This window comes from Somniosus microcephalus, unplaced genomic scaffold (genome assembly GCF_052327205.1).
Source record: "Somniosus microcephalus isolate GS21.2 unplaced genomic scaffold, FLI_Smic_1.0 scaffold768, whole genome shotgun sequence".
NCBI classification, from domain to species: Eukaryota; Metazoa; Chordata; class Chondrichthyes; order Squaliformes; family Somniosidae; genus Somniosus; species Somniosus microcephalus.
Window position 1 is genome coordinate 1 of NW_028225955.1, and position 22,174 is coordinate 22,174.

Consider the following 22,174-nt stretch of genomic DNA (forward strand, 5'->3'; position numbering starts at 1 on the left):
TATAACAACATTAAGGAACATTTAATTCCCAGCTCCGCGTTAAGCTCTTAATGTGGCTTTTCCTTATATCATTTACTCACTATGAGGACAATGATCATACTGAAAAGAGTGAGAAAGATTGCAAACAAAAACAACAACAACACCAACAACAACTTGTCTTTATATAGCGTCTTAACGTAGTAAAAACGTCCCAAGGCCCTTCACAGGACTATTATAAGACAAAAAATGTGAAACCCGCTTAAAGAAATGAAGGTGGGTTTGTTGGTGAAATATTTCAACCACAGTGAGTGAATGTGACAAGTGATGAAGACTTGATGGGCCAGAACCTCACTATGTCTCTTATCGGTCTTTATGGGCAAAACTTGAAAATTGCTTTTCAAAGACATCAGATTCCGAATTATTGTTCATATGAAGATATGACAAACATTTACTTCAGATGCAATAAATATAAGGAGAGATTTATTTCCAGAAAACTTTCCGTGGCCTGAAGGACAGTTACTGAGGGAGCGTTCGTTTCCTTTTAAGGGCAATATGCAAATATGCATGGCCGGCTCTGTATTATTGCAGCGTTTTGTCAAAGGGTATATCATTATATATTGCAATATTTTAGCAGAATCGACATGAGAAAACAGCAGCACTTTCTGAATGAAGGGACATTGTGATTTAAAAAAAGGAGTCGTTGAGACGGTAAGAGGCAGTGAATGATGTGGCGAGGCAGTGTGTGCAGCTGGAAAGCATACTTACCTGGCAGGGGAGAGACCATGATCAAGAAGGTGGTTCTCCCAGGACGAGGCTAGCCCATTGCACTTCGGGTGTGCTGACGCCTGCGATGTCCCCAAATGCGGGATACTCGACTGCAAAATTTGTGGTAGTGGGGGACTGGCGTTCGCGCTCTCCCCTGGCTTTACAATAAAAAATAGAATTTCAACAGCATTCTCTTTTCAACTAAACTGTCAAAGATACGTTATATATATATATCGTTTGCTTTGTTTTCAATTCTAACTGCGCTTTATTCCCAACACAGGGAGCTGTGACACAATACAACTCTGCATAATGGCCTATTCAAATCGCATCATAACCCATCCTAACGCTCACATTTCATTTCATCTTTACACTCACAGTTATATTCATCCTTACTACTAAGAAATTACACATTTTCCACAAAAAATCAACAATTATACACCGCATACAAAAAATGTTTCAAAGCTGCATGCCAACTCTGCACTTTGGCAAAATGTTCAACCTTATTCACTACAGAAACAATCATACAGCACACAACCAGGCCATTCGGCCATCGTGTCTCTGCCGGCTCTTCAAAGGGCTATCCAATTAATCCTACTCCTCTCTTCTTTCACCAAAGCCCTGCAATTATTTTACCTTCAAATATTATCCAAATTACCTTTTTACCTTAGGTCACCTCGAGCTGGGGTGGGGAAGGCGGGGAAACATCTACTGTCGCCTCTGCTTCTTTTGCAAATTTTCTTCAATCTGTGTCTCCTGGTTACTGACCCTTCCGACACTGGAAACAGTTTATCCTTATTTACTCATCATCTTGTATTTATATAGCGTCTTTAACATAGTGAAACGTCCCAAGGCACTCCACAGGAGTGTTAGCAAACTAAATTTGACACCCAGCGCACAAGGAGATATTAGGACAGATGACCAAAAGCTTGCTCGAAAAGGTAGGTTTTAAGGAGCGTCTGAAAGGAGGAGAGAGAGAGAGGCGGAGAGGTTTCGGGAGGGAATTCCAGAGTTTAGGGCCTAGGCAGCTGAAAGCACGCCGCCACCGGCGGAGCGAATAAAGTAGGGGATACGCAAGACGCCCAAATTGCATGATCACAGAGATCAAAGGCGACATGAGGGAAAATGTTCTTACGCAGCGAGCGGTTAGCATCTGGAAATCACTGCTTGAAAGGGTGCTGGAGACAAATTCAATTGTGGCTTTCAGAAGAGAATTGGGTAAGTACCTGAAAGAAAAGAATTTGCAGGGCTACGGGGAAAGGCAGGGGGTGGGACTAGCTGAAGTGCTCTTGCAGAGAGTCGCACGGGCTCGACGGGCCGAATGGCCTCCCTCTGTGCTGCAATCGTTCTATTATATGACCTCGGAGGGTTGTAGGCAACGGTCCCTCTAATTTGTTTCTTTGGCCCGCACGCCCCGTCAACGGGCTGTGCGGCCATTCAAAATTCAGCACGTGCACGTTTTTTTCTATTCAAAAGCCGGCTCACCGGATGCGCGGGACCTGCAGCGCTCTGCGTTTCCACGCGGCTTTAAAGAGTGCATTGGTTGCAGGGCTGGAGGAGGTTACAGGGAAAGGGGGGGGGCGATGCGTGGAGGGATTTGAAAACAAGAGAATTTAAAATCGAGGCGTTGCTGGACCATGAGCCAATGCAGGTCAGCGAGCACAGGGGGTGATGGGTAAATGGGACTTGGTGCGACTTAGGATACGGGCAGCAGAGTTCTTGGAGAAGTAACCCTTTCTGTTACTTCTTTATTTGTGGATGACGGCATGTGGTTAAGAAATAAGAAATAAGAGCAGGAGTAGGCCATGCGGCCCCTCGAGCCGGCTCCGCCATTCAATAAGATCATGGCCGGTCATCGACCTCAACTCCACTTTCCCGCTCGATCTCCATAACCTAGAGTCCAAAAATCTATCAATCTCAGCCTTGAATATACCCAAAGACTCGGCATTCACAGCCCTCTGGGGCAGAGAACTCCAAAGGTTCACAACCTTCTGAGTGAAGAAATTCCTCCTCATCTCGGTCTTAAATGGCCTACCCCTTATCCTGGGACTATGCCCCCTAGTTCTAGACACTCCAGCCAGGGGAAACAACCTCTCAGTATCTACCCTGCCAACACCCCTTCAGAATCTTGCATGTTTCAATGAGATCACCTCTCATTCTTCTAAACTGCCGAGAGTATAGGCCCATTCTACACAATCTCTCATCGTAGGACAGCCCTCTCATGTTGTTTGCAAAGGAAAATGCCATGGTTCTTAGAAGGTCCTGGTGATATTCCCTGCCACAGGACATCATTTTGATTTACGGCATGACTGAAACGGAACAGGAGAAAGTCTTACTGGAAGCACTGACCATGCTGGAGGAAGTTAGGATTGCTGCACCGTTGGCTCGAGTACCTCAATATTTCCAGTGTCTCCCTTACATATAACAACATTAAGGAACATTTAATTCCCAGCTCCGCGTTTAAGCTCTTAATGTGGCTTTTCCTTATATCATTTACTCACTATGAGGACAATGATCATACTGAAAAGAGTGAGAAAGATTGCAAACAAAAACAACAACAACACCAACAACAACTTGTCTTTATATAGCGTCTTTAACGTAGTAAAAACGTCCCAAGGCCTTCACAGGACTATTATAAGACAAAAAATGTGAAACCCGCTTAAAGAAATGAAGGTGGGTTTGTTGGTGAAATATTTCAAACCACAGTGAGTGAATGTGACAAGTGATGAAGACTTGATGGGCCAGAACCTCACTATGTCTCTTATCGGTCTTTATGGGCAAAACTTGAAAATTGCTTTTTCAAAGACATCAGATTCCGAATTATTGTTCATATGAAGATATGACAAACATTTACTTCAGATGCAATAAATATAAGGAGAGATTTATTTCCAGAAAACTTTCCGTGCCTGAAGGACAGTTACTGAGGGAGCGTTCGTTTTCCTTTTAAGGGCAATATGCAATATGCATGGCCGGCTCTGTATTATTGCAGCGTTTTGTCAAAGGGTATATCATTATATATTGCAATATTTTAGCAGAATCGACATGAGAAAACAGCAGCACTTTCTGAATGAAGGGACATTGTGATTTAAAAAAAGGAGTCGTTGAGACGGTAAGAGGCAGTGAATGATGTGGCGAGGCAGTGTGTGCAGCTGGAAAGCATACTTACCTGGCAGGGGAGACACCATGATCAAGAAGGTGGTTCTCCCAGGACGAGGCTAGCCATTGCACTTCGGGTGTGCTGACGCCTGCGATGTCCCAAATGCGGGATACTCGACTGCAAAATTTGTGGTAGTGGGGGACTGCGTTCGCGCTCTCCCCTGGCTTTACAATAAAAAATAGAATTTCAACAGCATTCTCTTTTCAACTAAACTGTCAAAGATACCGTTATATATATATATCGTTTGCTTTGTTTTCAATTCTAACTGCGCTTTATTCCCAACACAGGGAGCTGTGACACAATATAACTCTGCATAATGGCCTATTCAAATCGCATCATAACCCATCCTAACGCTCACATTTCATTTCATCTTTACACTCACAGTTATATTCATCCTTACTACTAAGAAATTACACATTTTCCACAAAAAATCAACAATTATACACAGCATACAAAAAATGTTTCAAAGCTGCATGCCAACTCTGCACTTTGGCAAAATGTTCAACCTTATTCACTACAGAAACAATCATACAGCACACAACCAGGCCATTCGGCCCATCGTGTCTCTGCCGGCTCTTTCAAAGGGCTATCCAATTAATCCTACTCCTCTCTTCTTTCACCAAAGCCCTGCAATTATTTTACCTTCAAATATTATCCAAATTACCTTTTTACCTTAGGTCACCTCGAGCTGGGGTGGGGAAGGCGGGGAAACATCCTACTGTCGCCTCTGCTTCTTTTGCAAATTTTCTTCAATCTGTGTCTCCTGGTTACTGACCCTTCCGACACTGGAAACAGTTTATCCTTATTTACTCATCATCTTGTATTTATATAGCGTCTTTAACATAGTGAAACGTCCCAAGGCACTCCACAGGAGTGTTAGCAAACTAAATTTGACACCCAGCCGCACAAGGAGATATTAGGACAGATGACCAAAAGCTTGCTCGAAAAGGTAGGTTTTAAGGAGCGTCTGAAAGGAGGAGAGAGAGAGAGGCGGAGAGGTTTCGGGAGGGAATTCCAGAGTTTAGGGCCTAGGCAGCTGAAAGCACGCCCGCCACCGGCGGAGCGAATAAAGTAGGGGATACGCAAGACGCCCAAATTGCATGATCACAGAGATCAAAGGCGACATGAGGGAAAATGTTCTTACGCAGCGAGCGGTTAGCATCTGGAAATCACTGCTTGAAAGGGTGCTGGAGACAAATTCAATTGTGGCTTTCAGAAGAGAATTGGGTAAGTACCTGAAAGAAAAGAATTTGCAGGGCTACGGGGAAAAGGCAGGGGGGTGGGACTAGCTGAAGTGCTCTTGCAGAGAGTCGGCACGGGCTCGACGGGCCGAATGGCCTCCCTCTGTGCTGCAATCGTTCTATTATATGACCTCGGAGGGTTGTAGGCAACGGTCCCTCTAATTTGTTTCTTTGGCCCGCACGCCCCGTCAACGGGCTGTGCGGCCCATTCAAAATTCAGCACGTGCACGTTTTTTCTATTCAAAAGCCGGCTCACCGGATGCGCGGGACCTGCAGCGCTCTGCGTTTCCACGCGGCTTTAAAGAGTGCATTGGTTGCAGGGCTGGAGGAGGTTACAGGGAAAGGGGGGGGGCGATGCCGTGGAGGGATTTGAAAACAAGAGAATTTAAAAATCGAGGCGTTGCTGGACCATGAGCCAATGCAGGTCAGCGAGCACAGGGGGTGATGGGTAAATGGGACTTGGTGCGACTTAGGATACGGGCAGCAGAGTTCTTGGAGAAGTAACCCTTTCTGTTACTTCTTTATTTGTGGATGACGGCATGTGGTTAAGAAATAAGAAATAAGAGCAGGAGTAGGCCATGCGGCCCCTCGAGCCGGCTCCGCCATTCAATAAGATCATGGCCGGTCATCGACCTCAACTCCACTTTCCCGCTCGATCTCCATAACCCTAGAGTCCAAAAATCTATCAATCTCAGCCTTGAATATACCCAAAGACTCGGCATTCACAGCCCTCTGGGGCAGAGAACTCCAAAGGTTCACAACCTTCTGAGTGAAGAAATTCCTCCTCATCTCGGTCTTAAATGGCCTACCCCTTATCCTGGGACTATGCCCCCTAGTTCTAGACACTCCAGCCAGGGGAAACAACCTCTCAGTATCTACCCTGCCAACCCCCTTCAGAATCTTGCATGTTTCAATGAGATCACCTCTCATTCTTCTAAACTGCCGAGAGTATAGGCCCATTCTACACAATCTCTCATCGTAGGACAGCCCTCTCATGTTGTTTGCAAAGGAAAATGCCACGGTTCTTAGAAGGTCCTGGTGATATTCCCTGCCACAGGACATCATTTTGATTTACGGCATGACTGAAACGGAACAGGAGAAAGTCTTACTGGAAGCACTGACCATGCTGGAGGAAGTTAGGATTGCTGCACCGTTGGCTCGAGTACCTCAATATTTCCAGTGTCTCCCTTACATATAACAACATTAAGGAACATTTAATTCCCAGCTCCGCGTTTAAGCTCTTAATGTGGCTTTTCCTTATATCATTTACTCACTATGAGGACAATGATCATACTGAAAAGAGTGAGAAAGATTGCAAACAAAAACAACAACAACACCAACAACAACTTGTCTTTATATAGCGTCTTTAACGTAGTAAAAACGTCCCAAGGCCCTTCACAGGACTATTATAAGACAAAAAATGTGAAACCCGCTTAAAGAAATGAAGGTGGGTTTGTTGGTGAAATATTTCAACCACAGTGAGTGAATGTGACAAGTGATGAAGACTTGATGGGCCAGAACCTCACTATGTCTCTTATCGGTCTTTATGGGCAAAACTTGAAAATTGCTTTTTCAAAGACATCAGATTCCGAATTATTGTTCATATGAAGATATGACAAACATTTACTTCAGATGCAATAAATATAAGGAGAGATTTATTTCCAGAAAACTTTCCGTGGCCTGAAGGACAGTTACTGAGGGAGCGTTCGTTTCCTTTTAAGGGCAATATGCAAATATGCATGGCCGGCTCTGTATTATTGCAGCGTTTTGTCAAAGGGTATATCATTATATATTGCAATATTTTAGCAGAATCGACATGAGAAAACAGCAGCACTTTCTGAATGAAGGGACATTGTGATTTAAAAAAAGGAGTCGTTGAGACGGTAAGAGGCAGTGAATGATGTGGCGAGGCAGTGTGTGCAGCTGGAAAGCATACTTACCTGGCAGGGGAGAGACCATGATCAAGAAGGTGGTTCTCCCAGGACGAGGCTAGCCCATTGCACTTCGGGTGTGCTGACGCCTGCGATGTCCCCAAATGCGGGATACTCGACTGCAAAATTTGTGGTAGTGGGGGACTGCGTTCGCGCTCTCCCCTGGCTTTACAATAAAAAATAGAATTTCAACAGCATTCTCTTTTCAACTAAACTGTCAAAGATACCGTTATATATATATATCGTTTGCTTTGTTTTCAATTCTAACTGCGCTTTATTCCCAACACAGGGAGCTGTGACACAATATAACTCTGCATAATGGCCTATTCAAATCGCATCATAACCCATCCTAACGCTCACATTTCATTTCATCTTTACACTCACAGTTATATTCATCCTTACTACTAAGAAATTACACATTTTCCACAAAAAATCAACAATTATACACAGCATACAAAAAATGTTTCAAAGCTGCATGCCAACTCTGCACTTTGGCAAAATGTTCAACCTTATTCACTACAGAAACAATCATACAGCACACAACCAGGCCATTCGGCCCATCGTGTCTCTGCCGGCTCTTTCAAAGGGCTATCCAATTAATCCTACTCCTCTCTTCTTTCACCAAAGCCCTGCAATTATTTTACCTTCAAATATTATCCAAATTACCTTTTTACCTTAGGTCACCTCGAGCTGGGGTGGGGAAGGCGGGGAAACATCCTACTGTCGCCTCTGCTTCTTTTGCAAATTTTCTTCAATCTGTGTCTCCTGGTTACTGACCCTTCCGACACTGGAAACAGTTTATCCTTATTTACTCATCATCTTGTATTTATATAGCGTCTTTAACATAGTGAAACGTCCCAAGGCACTCCACAGGAGTGTTAGCAAACTAAATTTGACACCCAGCCGCACAAGGAGATATTAGGACAGATGACCAAAAGCTTGCTCGAAAAGGTAGGTTTTAAGGAGCGTCTGAAAGGAGGAGAGAGAGAGAGGCGGAGAGGTTTCGGGAGGGAATTCCAGAGTTTAGGGCCTAGGCAGCTGAAAGCACGCCCGCCACCGGCGGAGCGAATAAAGTAGGGGATACGCAAGACGCCCAAATTGCATGATCACAGAGATCAAAGGCGACATGAGGGAAAATGTTCTTACGCAGCGAGCGGTTAGCATCTGGAAATCACTGCTTGAAAGGGTGCTGGAGACAAATTCAATTGTGGCTTTCAGAAGAGAATTGGGTAAGTACCTGAAAGAAAAGAATTTGCAGGGCTACGGGGAAAAGGCAGGGGGGTGGGACTAGCTGAAGTGCTCTTGCAGAGAGTCAGCACGGGCTCGACGGGCCGAATGGCCTCCCTCTGTGCTGCAATCGTTCTATTATATGACCTCGGAGGGTTGTAGGCAACGGTCCCTCTAATTTGTTTCTTTGGCCCGCACGCCCCGTCAACGGGCTGTGCGGCCCATTCAAAATTCAGCACGTGCACGTTTTTTCTATTCAAAAGCCGGCTCACCGGATGCGCGGGACCTGCAGCGCTCTGCGTTTCCACGCGGCTTTAAAGAGTGCATTGGTTGCAGGGCTGGAGGAGGTTACAGGGAAAGGGGGGGGCGATGCCGTGGAGGGATTTGAAAACAAGAGAATTTAAAAATCGAGGTGTTGCTGGACGATGAGCCAATGCAGGTCAGCGAGCACAGGGGGTGATGGGTAAATGGGACTTGGTGCGACTTAGGATACGGGCAGCAGAGTTCTTGGAGAAGTAACCCTTTCTGTTACTTCTTTATTTGTGGATGACGGCATGTGGTTAAGAAATAAGAAATAAGAGCAGGAGTAGGCCATGCGGCCCCTCGAGCCGGCTCCGCCATTCAATAAGATCATGGCCGGTCATCGACCTCAACTCCACTTTCCCGCTCGATCTCCATAACCCTAGAGTCCAAAAATCTATCAATCTCAGCCTTGAATATACCCAAAGACTCGGCATTCACAGCCCTCTGGGGCAGAGAACTCCAAAGGTTCACAACCTTCTGAGTGAAGAAATTCCTCCTCATCTCGGTCTTAAATGGCCTACCCCTTATCCTGAGACTATGCCCCCTAGTTCTAGACACTCCAGCCAGGGGAAACAACCTCTCAGTATCTACCCTGCCAACCCCCTTCAATGAGATCACCTCTCATTCTTCTAAACTGCCGAGAGTATAGGCCCATTCTACACAATCTCTCATCGTAGGACAGCCCTCTCATGTTGTTTGCAAAGGAAAATGCCACGGTTCTTAGAAGGTCCTGGTGATATTCCCTGCCACAGGACATCATTTTGATTTACGGCATGACTGAAACGGAACAGGAGAAAGTCTTACTGGAAGCACTGACCATGCTGGAGGAAGTTAGGATTGCTGCACCGTTGGCTCGAGTACCTCAATATTTCCAGTGTCTCCCTTACATATAACAACATTAAGGAACATTTAATTCCCAGCTCCGCGTTTAAGCTCTTAATGTGGCTTTTCCTTATATCATTTACTCACTATGAGGACAATGATCATACTGAAAAGAGTGAGAAAGATTGCAAACAAAAACAACAACAACACCAACAACAACTTGTCTTTATATAGCGTCTTTAACGTAGTAAAAACGTCCCAAGGCCCTTCACAGGACTATTATAAGACAAAAAATGTGAAACCCGCTTAAAGAAATGAAGGTGGGTTTGTTGGTGAAATATTTCAACCACAGTGAGTGAATGTGACAAGTGATGAAGACTTGATGGGCCAGAACCTCACTATGTCTCTTATCGGTCTTTATGGGCAAAACTTGAAAATTGCTTTTTCAAAGACATCAGATTCCGAATTATTGTTCATATGAAGATATGACAAACATTTACTTCAGATGCAATAAATATAAGGAGAGATTTATTTCCAGAAAACTTTCCGTGGCCTGAAGGACAGTTACTGAGGGAGCGTTCGTTTCCTTTTAAGGGCAATATGCAAATATGCATGGCCGGCTCTGTATTATTGCAGCGTTTTGTCAAAGGGTATATCATTATATATTGCAATATTTTAGCAGAATCGACATGAGAAAACAGCAGCACTTTCTGAATGAAGGGACATTGTGATTTAAAAAAAGGAGTCGTTGAGACGGTAAGAGGCAGTGAATGATGTGGCGAGGCAGTGTGTGCAGCTGGAAAGCATACTTACCTGGCAGGGGAGAGACCATGATCAAGAAGGTGGTTCTCCCAGGACGAGGCTAGCCCATTGCACTTCGGGTGTGCTGACGCCTGCGATGTCCCCAAATGCGGGATACTCGACTGCAAAATTTGTGGTAGTGGGGGACTGCGTTCGCGCTCTCCCCTGGCTTTACAATAAAAAATAGAATTTCAACAGCATTCTCTTTTCAACTAAACTGTCAAAGATACCGTTATATATATATATCGTTTGCTTTGTTTTCAATTCTAACTGCGCTTTATTCCCAACACAGGGAGCTGTGACACAATACAACTCTGCATAATGGCCTATTCAAATCGCATCATAACCCATCCTAACGCTCACATTTCATTTCATCTTTACACTCACAGTTATATTCATCCTTACTACTAAGAAATTACACATTTTCCACAAAAAATCAACAATTATACACCGCATACAAAAAATGTTTCAAAGCTGCATGCCAACTCTGCACTTTGGCAAAATGTTCAACCTTATTCACTACAGAAACAATCATACAGCACACAACCAGGCCATTCGGCCCATCGTGTCTCTGCCGGCTCTTTCAAAGGGCTATCCAATTAATCCTACTCCTCTCTTCTTTCACCAAAGCCCTGCAATTATTTTACCTTCAAATATTATCCAAATTACCTTTTTACCTTAGGTCACCTCGAGCTGGGGTGGGGAAGGCGGGGAAACATCCTACTGTCGCCTCTGCTTCTTTTGCAAATTTTCTTCAATCTGTGTCTCCTGGTTACTGACCCTTCCGACACTGGAAACAGTTTATCCTTATTTACTCATCATCTTGTATTTATATAGCGTCTTTAACATAGTGAAACGTCCCAAGGCACTCCACAGGAGTGTTAGCAAACTAAATTTGACACCCAGCCGCACAAGGAGATATTAGGACAGATGACCAAAAGCTTGCTCGAAAAGGTAGGTTTTAAGGAGCGTCTGAAAGGAGGAGAGAGAGAGAGAGGCGGAGAGGTTTCGGGAGGGAATTCCAGAGTTTAGGGCCTAGGCAGCTGAAAGCACGCCCGCCACCGGCGGAGCGAATAAAGTAGGGGATACGCAAGACGCCCAAATTGCATGATCACAGAGATCAAAGGCGACATGAGGGAAAATGTTCTTACGCAGCGAGCGGTTAGCATCTGGAAATCACTGCTTGAAAGGGTGCTGGAGAGAAATTCAATTGTGGCTTTCAGAAGAGAATTGGGTAAGTACCTGAAAGAAAAGAATTTGCAGGGCTACGGGGAAAAGGCAGGGGGGTGGGACTAGCTGAAGTGCTCTTGCAGAGAGTCGGCACGGGCTCGACGGGCCGAATGGCCTCCCTCTGTGCTGCAATCGTTCTATTATATGACCTCGGAGGGTTGTAGGCAACGGTCCCTCTAATTTGTTTCTTTGGCCCGCACGCCCCGTCAACGGGCTGTGCGGCCCATTCAAAATTCAGCACGTGCACGTTTTTTCTATTCAAAAGCCGGCTCACCGGATGCGCGGGACCTGCAGCGCTCTGCGTTTCCACGCGGCTTTAAAGAGTGCATTGGTTGCAGGGCTGGAGGAGGTTACAGGGAAAGGGGGGGGCGATGCCGTGGAGGGATTTGAAAACAAGAGAATTTAAAAATCGAGGCGTTGCTGGACCATGAGCCAATGCAGGTCAGCGAGCACAGGGGGTGATGGGTAAATGGGACTTGGTGCGACTTAGGATACGGGCAGCAGAGTTCTTGGAGAAGTAACCCTTTCTGTTACTTCTTTATTTGTGGATGACGGCATGTGGTTAAGAAATAAGAAATAAGAGCAGGAGTAGGCCATGCGGCCCCTCGAGCCGGCTCCGCCATTCAATAAGATCATGGCCGGTCATCGACCTCAACTCCACTTTCCCGCTCGATCTCCATAACCCTAGAGTCCAAAAATCTATCAATCTCAGCCTTGAATATACCCAAAGACTCGGCATTCACAGCCCTCTGGGGCAGAGAACTCCAAAGGTTCACAACCTTCTGAGTGAAGAAATTCCTCCTCATCTCGGTCTTAAATGGCCTACCCCTTATCCTGGGACTATGCCCCCTAGTTCTAGACACTCCAGCCAGGGGAAACAACCTCTCAGTATCTACCCTGCCAACCCCCTTCAGAATCTTGCATGTTTCAATGAGATCACCTCTCATTCTTCTAAACTGCCGAGAGTATAGGCCCATTCTACACAATCTCTCATCGTAGGACAGCCCTCTCATGTTGTTTGCAAAGGAAAATGCCACGGTTCTTAGAAGGTCCTGGTGATATTCCCTGCCACAGGACATCATTTTGATTTACGGCATGACTGAAACGGAACAGGAGAAAGTCTTACTGGAAGCACTGACCATGCTGGAGGAAGTTAGGATTGCTGCACCGTTGGCTCGAGTACCTCAATATTTCCAGTGTCTCCCTTACATATAACAACATTAAGGAACATTTAATTCCCAGCTCCGCGTTTAAGCTCTTAATGTGGCTTTTCCTTATATCATTTACTCACTATGAGGACAATGATCATACTGAAAAGAGTGAGAAAGATTGCAAACAAAAACAACAACAACACCAACAACAACTTGTCTTTATATAGCGTCTTTAACGTAGTAAAAACGTCCCAAGGCCCTTCACAGGACTATTATAAGACAAAAAATGTGAAACCCGCTTAAAGAAATGAAGGTGGGTTTGTTGGTGAAATATTTCAACCACAGTGAGTGAATGTGACAAGTGATGAAGACTTGATGGGCCAGAACCTCACTATGTCTCTTATCGGTCTTTATGGGCAAAACTTGAAAATTGCTTTTTCAAAGACATCAGATTCCGAATTATTGTTCATATGAAGATATGACAAACATTTACTTCAGATGCAATAAATATAAGGAGAGATTTATTTCCAGAAAACTTTCCGTGGCCTGAAGGACAGTTACTGAGGGAGCGTTCGTTTCCTTTTAAGGGCAATATGCAAATATGCATGGCCGGCTCTGTATTATTGCAGCGTTTTGTCAAAGGGTATATCATTATATATTGCAATATTTTAGCAGAATCGACATGAGAAAACAGCAGCACTTTCTGAATGAAGGGACATTGTGATTTTAAAAAAGGAGTCGTTGAGACGGTAAGAGGCAGTGAATGATGTGGCGAGGCAGTGTGTGCAGCTGGAAAGCATACTTACCTGGCAGGGGAGACACCATGATCAAGAAGGTGGTTCTCCCAGGACGAGGCTAGCCCATTGCACTTCGGGTGTGCTGACGCCTGCGATGTCCCCAAATGCGGGATACTCGACTGCAAAATTTGTGGTAGTGGGGGACTGCGTTCGCGCTCTCCCCTGGCTTTACAATTAAAAAATAGAATTTCAACAGCATTCTCTTTTCAACTAAGCTGTCAAAGATACCGTTATATATATATCGTTTGCTTTGTTTTCAATTCTAACTGCGCTTTATTCCCAACACAGCGAGCTGTGACACAATACAACTCTGCATAATGGCCTATTCAAATCGCATCATAACCCATCCTAACGCTCACATTTCATTTCATCTTTACACTCACAGTTATATTCATCCTTACTACTAAGAAATTACACATTTTCCACAAAAAATCAACAATTATACACCGCATACAAAAAATGTTTCAAAGCTGCATGCCAACTCTGCACTTTGGCAAAATGTTCAACCTTATTCACTACAGAAACAATCATACAGCACACAACCAGGCCATTCGGCCCATCGTGTCTCTGCCGGCTCTTTCAAAGGGCTATCCAATTAATCCTACTCCTCTCTTCTTTCACCAAAGCCCTGCAATTATTTTACCTTCAAATATTATCCAAATTACCTTTTTACCTTAGGTCACCTCGAGCTGGGGTGGGGAAGGCGGGGAAACATCCTACTGTCGCCTCTGCTTCTTTTGCAAATTTTCTTCAATCTGTGTCTCCTGGTTACTGACCCTTCCGACACTGGAAACAGTTTATCCTTATTTACTCATCATCTTGTATTTATATAGCGTCTTTAACATAGTGAAACGTCCCAAGGCACTCCACAGGAGTGTTAGCAAACTAAATTTGACACCCAGCCGCACAAGGAGATATTAGGACAGATGACCAAAAGCTTGCTCGAAAAGGTAGGTTTTAAGGAGCGTCTGAAAGGAGGAGAGAGAGAGAGGCGGAGAGGTTTCGGGAGGGAATTCCAGAGTTTAGGGCCTAGGCAGCTGAAAGCACGCCCGCCACCGGCGGAGCGAATAAAGTAGGGGATACGCAAGACGCCCAAATTGCATGATCACAGAGATCAAAGGCGACATGAGGGAAAATGTTCTTACGCAGCGAGCGGTTAGCATCTGGAAATCACTGCTTGAAAGGGTGCTGGAGACAAATTCAATTGTGGCTTTCAGAAGAGAATTGGGTAAGTACCTGAAAGAAAAGAATTTGCAGGGCTACGGGGAAAAGGCAGGGGGGTGGGACTAGCTGAAGTGCTCTTGCAGAGAGTCGGCACGGGCTCGACGGGCCGAATGGCCTCCCTCTGTGCTGCAATCGTTCTATTATATGACCTCGGAGGGTTGTAGGCAACGGTCCCTCTAATTTGTTTCTTTGGCCCGCACGCCCCGTCAACGGGCTGTGCGGCCCATTCAAAATTCAGCACGTGCACGTTTTTTCTATTCAAAAGCCGGCTCACCGGATGCGCGGGACCTGCAGCGCTCTGCGTTTCCACGCGGCTTTAAAGAGTGCATTGGTTGCAGGGCTGGAGGAGGTTACAGGGAAAGGGGGGGGGGGCGATGCCGTGGAGGGATTTGAAAACAAGAGAATTTAAAAATCGAGGCGTTGCTGGACCATGAGCCAATGCAGGTCAGCGAGCACAGGGGGTGATGGGTAAATGGGACTTGGTGCGACTTAGGATACGGGCAGCAGAGTTCTTGGAGAAGTAACCCTTTCTGTTACTTCTTTATTTGTGGATGACGGCATGTGGTTAAGAAATAAGAAATAAGAGCAGGAGTAGGCCATGCGGCCCCTCGAGCCGGCTCCGCCATTCAATAAGATCATGGCCGGTCATCGACCTCAACTCCACTTTCCCGCTCGATCTCCATAACCCTAGAGTCCAAAAATCTATCAATCTCAGCCTTGAATATACCCAAAGACTCGGCATTCACAGCCCTCTGGGGCAGAGAACTCCAAAGGTTCACAAGCTTCTGAGTGAAGAAATTCCTCCTCATCTCGGTCTTAAATGGCCTACCCCTTATCCTGAGACTATGCCCCCTAGTTCTAGACACTCCAGCCAGGGGAAACAACCTCTCAGTATCTACCCTGCCAACCCCCTTCAGAATCTTGCATGTTTCAATGAGATCACCTCTCATTCTTCTAAACTGCCGAGAGTATAGGCCCATTCTACACAATCTCTCATCGTAGGACAGCCCTCTCATGTTGTTTGCAAAGGAAAATGCCACGGTTCTTAGAAGGTCCTGGTGATATTCCCTGCCACAGGACATCATTTTGATTTACGGCATGACTGAAACGGAACAGGAGAAAGTCTTACTGGAAGCACTGACCATGCTGGAGGAAGTTAGGATTGCTGCACCGTTGGCTCGAGTACCTCAATATTTCCAGTGTCTCCCTTACATATAACAACATTAAGGAACATTTAATTCCCAGCTCCGCGTTTAAGCTCTTAATGTGGCTTTTCCTTATATCATTTACTCACTATGAGGACAATGATCATACTGAAAAGAGTGAGAAAGATTGCAAACAAAAACAACAACAACACCAACAACAACTTGTCTTTATATAGCGTCTTTAACGTAGTAAAAACGTCCCAAGGCCCTTCACAGGACTATTATAAGACAAAAAATGTGAAACCCGCTTAAAGAAATGAAGGTGGGTTTGTTGGTGAAATATTTCAACCACAGTGAGTGAATGTGACAAGTGATGAAGACTTGATGGGCCAGAACCTCACTATGTCTCTTATCGGTCTTTATGGGCAAAACTTGAAAATTGCTTTTTCAAAGACATCAGATTCCGAATTATTGTTCATATGAAGATATGACAAACATTTACTTCAGATGCAATAAATATAAGGAGAGATTTATTTCCAGAAAACTTTCCGTGGCCTGAAGGACAGTTACTGAGGGAGCGTTCGTTTCCTTTTAAGGGCAATATGCAAATATGCATGGCCGGCTCTGTATTATTGCAGCGTTTTGTCAAAGGGTATATCATTATATATTGCAATATTTTAGCAGAATCGACATGAGAAAACAGCAGCACTTTCTGAATGAAGGGACATTGTGATTTTAAAAAAGGAGTCGTTGAGACGGTAAGAGGCAGTGAATGATGTGGCGAGGCAGTGTGTGCAGTTGGAAAGTATACTTACCTGGCAGGGGAGAGACCATGATCAAGATCAAGAAGGTGGTTCTCCCAGGACGAGGCTAGCCCATTGTACTTCGGGTGTGCTGACGCCTGCGATGTCCCCAAATGCGGGATACTCGACTGCAAAATTTGTGGTAGTGGGGGACTGCGTTCGCGCTCTCCCCTGGCTTTACAATAAAAAATAGAATTTCAACAGCATTCTCTTTTCAACTAAGCTGTCAAATATATATACCGTTATATATATCGTTTGCTTTGTTTTCAATTCTAACCGCTTTATTCCCAACACAGGGAGCTGTGACACAATACAACTCTGCATAATGGCCTATTCAAATCGCATCATAACCCATCCTAACGCTCACATTTCATTTCATCTTTACACTCACAGTTATATTCATCCTTACTACTAAGAAATTACACATTTTCCACAAAAAATCAACAATTATACACCGCATACAAAAAATGTTTCAAAGCTGCATGCCAACTCTGCACTTTGGCAAAATGTTCAACCTTATTCACTACAGAAACAATCATACAGCACACAACCAGGCCATTCGGCCCATCGTGTCTCTGCCGGCTCTTTCAAAGGGCTATCCAATTAATCCTACTCCTCTCTTCTTTCACCAAAGCCCTGCAATTATTTTACCTTCAAATATTATCCAAATTACCTTTTTACCTTAGGTCACCTCGAGCTGGGGTGGGGAAGGCGGGGAAACATCCTACTGTCGCCTCTGCTTCTTTTGCAAATTTTCTTCAATCTGTGACTCCTGGTTACTGACCCTTCCGACACTGGAAACAGTTTATCCTTATTTACTCATCATCTTGTATTTATATAGCGTCTTTAACATAGTGAAACGTCCCAAGGCACTCCACAGGAGTGTTAGCAAACTAAATTTGACACCCAGCCGCACAAGGAGATATTAGGACAGATGACCAAAAGCTTGCTCGAAAAGGTAGGTTTTAAGGAGCGTCTGAAAGGAGGAGAGAGAGAGAGGCGGAGAGGTTTCGGGAGGGAATTCCAGAGTTTAGGGCCTAGGCAGCTGAAAGCACGCCCGCCACCGGCGGAGCGAATAAAGTAGGGGATACGCAAGACGCCCAAATTGCATGATCACAGAGATCAAAGGCGACATGAGGGAAAATGTTCTTACGCAGCGAGCGGTTAGCATCTGGAAATCACTGCTTGAAAGGGTGCTGGAGACAAATTCAATTGTGGCTTTCAGAAGAGAATTGGGTAAGTACCTGAAAGAAAAGAATTTGCAGGGCTACGGGGAAAAGGCAGGGGGGTGGGACTAGCTGAAGTGCTCTTGCAGAGAGTCGGCACGGGCTCGACGGGCCGAATGGCCTCCCTCTGTGCTGCAATCGTTCTATTATATGACCTCGGAGGGTTGTAGGCAACGGTCCCTCTAATTTGTTTCTTTGGCCCGCACGCCCCGTCAACGGGCTGTGCGGCCCATTCAAAATTCAGCACGTGCACGTTTTTTCTATTCAAAAGCCGGCTCACCGGATGCGCGGGACCTGCAGCGCTCTGCGTTTCCACGCGGCTTTAAAGAGTGCATTGGTTGCAGGGCTGGAGGAGGTTACAGGGAAAGGGGGGGGGGGGCGATGCCGTGGAGGGATTTGAAAACAAGAGAATTTAAAAATCGAGGCGTTGCTGGACCATGAGCCAATGCAGGTCAGCGAGCACAGGGGGTGATGGGTAAATGGGACTTGGTGCGACTTAGGATACGGGCAGCAGAGTTCTTGGAGAAGTAACCCTTTCTGTTACTTCTTTATTTGTGGATGACGGCATGTGGTTAAGAAATAAGAAATAAGAGCAGGAGTAGGCCATGCGGCCCCTCGAGCCGGCTCCGCCATTCAATAAGATCATGGCCGGTCATCGACCTCAACTCCACTTTCCCGCTCGATCTCCATAACCCTAGAGTCCAAAAATCTATCAATCTCAGCCTTGAATATACCCAAAGACTCGGCATTCACAGCCCTCTGGGGCAGAGAACTCCAAAGGTTCACAAGCTTCTGAGTGAAGAAATTCCTCCTCATCTCGGTCTTAAATGGCCTACCCCTTATCCTGAGACTATGCCCCCTAGTTCTAGACACTCCAGCCAGGGGAAACAACCTCTCAGTATCTACCCTGCCAACCCCCTTCAGAATCTTGCATGTTTCAATGAGATCACCTCTCATTCTTCTAAACTGCCGAGAGTATAGGCCCATTCTACACAATCTCTCATCGTAGGACAGCCCTCTCATGTTGTTTGCAAAGGAAAATGCCACGGTTCTTAGAAGGTCCTGGTGATATTCCCTGCCACAGGACATCATTTTGATTTACGGCATGACTGAAACGGAACAGGAGAAAGTCTTACTGGAAGCACTGACCATGCTGGAGGAAGTTAGGATTGCTGCACCGTTGGCTCGAGTACCTCAATATTTCCAGTGTCTCCCTTACATATAACAACATTAAGGAACATTTAATTCCCAGCTCCGCGTTTAAGCTCTTAATGTGGCTTTTCCTTATATCATTTACTCACTATGAGGACAATGATCATACTGAAAAGAGTGAGAAAGATTGCAAACAAAAACAACAACAACACCAACAACAACTTGTCTTTATATAGCGTCTTTAACGTAGTAAAAACGTCCCAAGGCCCTTCACAGGACTATTATAAGACAAAAAATGTGAAACCCGCTTAAAGAAATGAAGGTGGGTTTGTTGGTGAAATATTTCAACCACAGTGAGTGAATGTGACAAGTGATGAAGACTTGATGGGCCAGAACCTCACTATGTCTCTTATCGGTCTTTATGGGCAAAACTTGAAAATTGCTTTTTCAAAGACATCAGATTCCGAATTATTGTTCATATGAAGATATGACAAACATTTACTTCAGATGCAATAAATATAAGGAGAGATTTATTTCCAGAAAACTTTCCGTGGCCTGAAGGACAGTTACTGAGGGAGCGTTCGTTTCCTTTTAAGGGCAATATGCAAATATGCATGGCCGGCTCTGTATTATTGCAGCGTTTTGTCAAAGGGTATATCATTATATATTGCAATATTTTAGCAGAATCGACATGAGAAAACAGCAGCACTTTCTGAATGAAGGGACATTGTGATTTTAAAAAAGGAGTCGTTGAGACGGTAAGAGGCAGTGAATGATGTGGCGAGGCAGTGTGTGCAGTTGGAAAGCATACTTACCTGGCAGGGGAGAGACCATGATCAAGAAGGTGGTTTGCCAGGACGAGGCTAGCCCATTGCACTTCGGGTGTGCTGACGCCTGCGATGTCCCCAAATGCGGGATACTCGACTGCAAAATTTGTGGTAGTGGGGGACTGCGTTCGCGCTCTCCCCTGGCTTTACAATAAAAAATAGAATTTCAACAGCATTCTCTTTTCAACTAAGCTGTCAAATATATATACCGTTATATATATCGTTTGCTTTGTTTTCAATTCTAACTGCGCTTTATTCCCAACACAGGGAGCTGTGACACAATACAACTCTGCATAATGGCCTATTCAAATCGCATCATAACCCATCCTAACGCTCACATTTCATTTCATCTTTACACTCACAGTTATATTCATCCTTACTACTAAGAAATTACACATTTTCCACAAAAAATCAACAATTATACACCGCATACAAAAAATGTTTCAAAGCTGCATGCCAACTCTGCACTTTGGCAAAATGTTCAACCTTATTCACTACAGAAACAATCATACAGCACACAACCAGGCCATTCGGCCCATCGTGTCTCTGCCGGCTCTTTCAAAGGGCTATCCAATTAATCCTACTCCTCTCTTCTTTCACCAAAGCCCTGCAATTATTTTACCTTCAAATATTATCCAAATTACCTTTTTACCTTAGGTCACCTCGAGCTGGGGTGGGGAAGGCGGGGAAACATCCTACTGTCGCCTCTGCTTCTTTTGCAAATTTTCTTCAATCTGTGTCTCCTGGTTACTGACCCTTCCGACACTGGAAACAGTTTATCCTTATTTACTCATCATCTTGTATTTATATAGCGTCTTTAACATAGTGAAACGTCCCAAGGCACTCCACAGGAGTGTTATCAAACTAAATTTGACACCCAGCCGCACAAGGAGATATTAGGACAGATGACCAAAAGCTTGCTCGAAAAGGTAGGTTTTAAGGAGCGTCTGAAAGGAGGAGAGAGAGAGAGGCGGAGAGGTTTCGGGAGGGAATTCCAGAGTTTAGGGCCTAGGCAGCTGAAAGCACGCCCGCCACCGGCGGAGCGAATAAAGTAGGGGATACGCAAGACGCCCAAATTGCATGATCACAGAGATCAAAGGCGACATGAGGGAAAATGTTCTTACGCAGCGAGCGGTTAGCATCTGGAAATCACTGCTTGAAAGGGTGCTGGAGACAAATTCAATTGTGGCTTTCAGAAGAGAATTGGGTAAGTACCTGAAAGAAAAGAATTTGCAGGGCTACGGGGAAAAGGCAGGGGGGTGGGACTAGCTGAAGTGCTCTTGCAGAGAGTCGGCACGGGCTCGACGGGCCGAATGGCCTCCCTCTGTGCTGCAATCGTTCTATTATATGACCTCGGAGGGTTGTAGGCAACGGTCCCTCTAATTTGTTTCTTTGGCCCGCACGCCCCGTCAACGGGCTGTGCGGCCCATTCAAAATTCAGCACGTGCACGTTTTTTCTATTCAAAAGCCGGCTCACCGGATGCGCGGGACCTGCAGCGCTCTGCGTTTCCACGCGGCTTTAAAGAGTGCATTGGTTGCAGGGCTGGAGGAGGTTACAGGGAAAGGGGGGGGCGATGCCGTGGAGGGATTTGAAAACAAGAGAATTTAAAAATCGAGGCGTTGCTGGACCATGAGCCAATGCAGGTCAGCGAGCACAGGGGGTGATGGGTAAATGGGACTTGGTGCGACTTAGGATACGGGCAGCAGAGTTCTTGGAGAAGTAACCCTTTCTGTTACTTCTTTATTTGTGGATGACGGCATGTGGTTAAGAAATAAGAAATAAGAGCAGGAGTAGGCCATGCGGCCCCTCGAGCCGGCTCCGCCATTCAATAAGATCATGGCCGGTCATCGACCTCAACTCCACTTTCCCGCTCGATCTCCATAACCCTAGAGTCCAAAAATCTATCAATCTCAGCCTTGAATATACCCAAAGACTCGGCATTCACAGCCCTCTGGGGCAGAGAACTCCAAAGGTTCACAACCTTCTGAGTGAAGAAATTCCTCCTCATCTCGGTCTTAAATGGCCTACCCCTTATCCTGAGACTATGCCCCCTAGTTCTAGACACTCCAGCCAGGGGAAACAACCTCTCAGTATCTACCCTGCCAACCCCCTTCAATGAGATCACCTCTCATTCTTCTAAACTGCCGAGAGTATAGGCCCATTCTACACAATCTCTCATCGTAGGACAGCCCTCTCATGTTGTTTGCAAAGGAAAATGCGACGGTTCTTAGAAGGTCCTGGTGATATTCCCTGCCACAGGACATCATTTTGATTTACGGCATGACTGAAACGGAACAGGAGAAAGTCTTACTGGAAGCACTGACCATGCTGGAGGAAGTTAGGATTGCTGCACCGTTGGCTCGAGTACCTCAATATTTCCAGTGTCTCCCTTACA

General features: G+C 45.3%; 7 non-coding genes across 7 annotated transcripts; all 7 read left to right on the forward strand.

Annotated features, from left to right (window-relative positions):
• Positions 1 to 736: 736 nt before the first annotated feature.
• LOC147081104 (U1 spliceosomal RNA) lies at positions 737 to 901 on the forward strand. Its single transcript, XR_015076835.1, has one exon. It is a non-coding gene; the product is annotated as a U1 spliceosomal RNA (small nuclear RNA).
• A 2,998-nt stretch (positions 902 to 3,899) lies between these two features.
• LOC147081105 (U1 spliceosomal RNA) lies at positions 3,900 to 4,061 on the forward strand. Its single transcript, XR_015076840.1, has one exon. It is a non-coding gene; the product is annotated as a U1 spliceosomal RNA (small nuclear RNA).
• Positions 4,062 to 7,071: 3,010 nt separating this feature from the next.
• On the forward strand, positions 7,072 to 7,235 carry LOC147081106 (U1 spliceosomal RNA). The gene has a single exon (XR_015076820.1). It is a non-coding gene; the product is annotated as a U1 spliceosomal RNA (small nuclear RNA).
• A 2,992-nt stretch (positions 7,236 to 10,227) lies between these two features.
• LOC147081107 (U1 spliceosomal RNA) lies at positions 10,228 to 10,391 on the forward strand. The gene has a single exon (XR_015076831.1). It is a non-coding gene; the product is annotated as a U1 spliceosomal RNA (small nuclear RNA).
• A 3,011-nt stretch (positions 10,392 to 13,402) lies between these two features.
• On the forward strand, positions 13,403 to 13,566 carry LOC147081108 (U1 spliceosomal RNA). The gene has a single exon (XR_015076852.1). It is a non-coding gene; the product is annotated as a U1 spliceosomal RNA (small nuclear RNA).
• Positions 13,567 to 16,577: 3,011 nt separating this feature from the next.
• Positions 16,578 to 16,747, forward strand: LOC147081109 (U1 spliceosomal RNA). Its single transcript, XR_015076849.1, has one exon. It is a non-coding gene; the product is annotated as a U1 spliceosomal RNA (small nuclear RNA).
• A 3,011-nt stretch (positions 16,748 to 19,758) lies between these two features.
• LOC147081110 (U1 spliceosomal RNA) lies at positions 19,759 to 19,921 on the forward strand. The gene has a single exon (XR_015076843.1). It is a non-coding gene; the product is annotated as a U1 spliceosomal RNA (small nuclear RNA).
• The last annotated feature ends 2,253 nt before the right edge of the window (positions 19,922 to 22,174 follow it).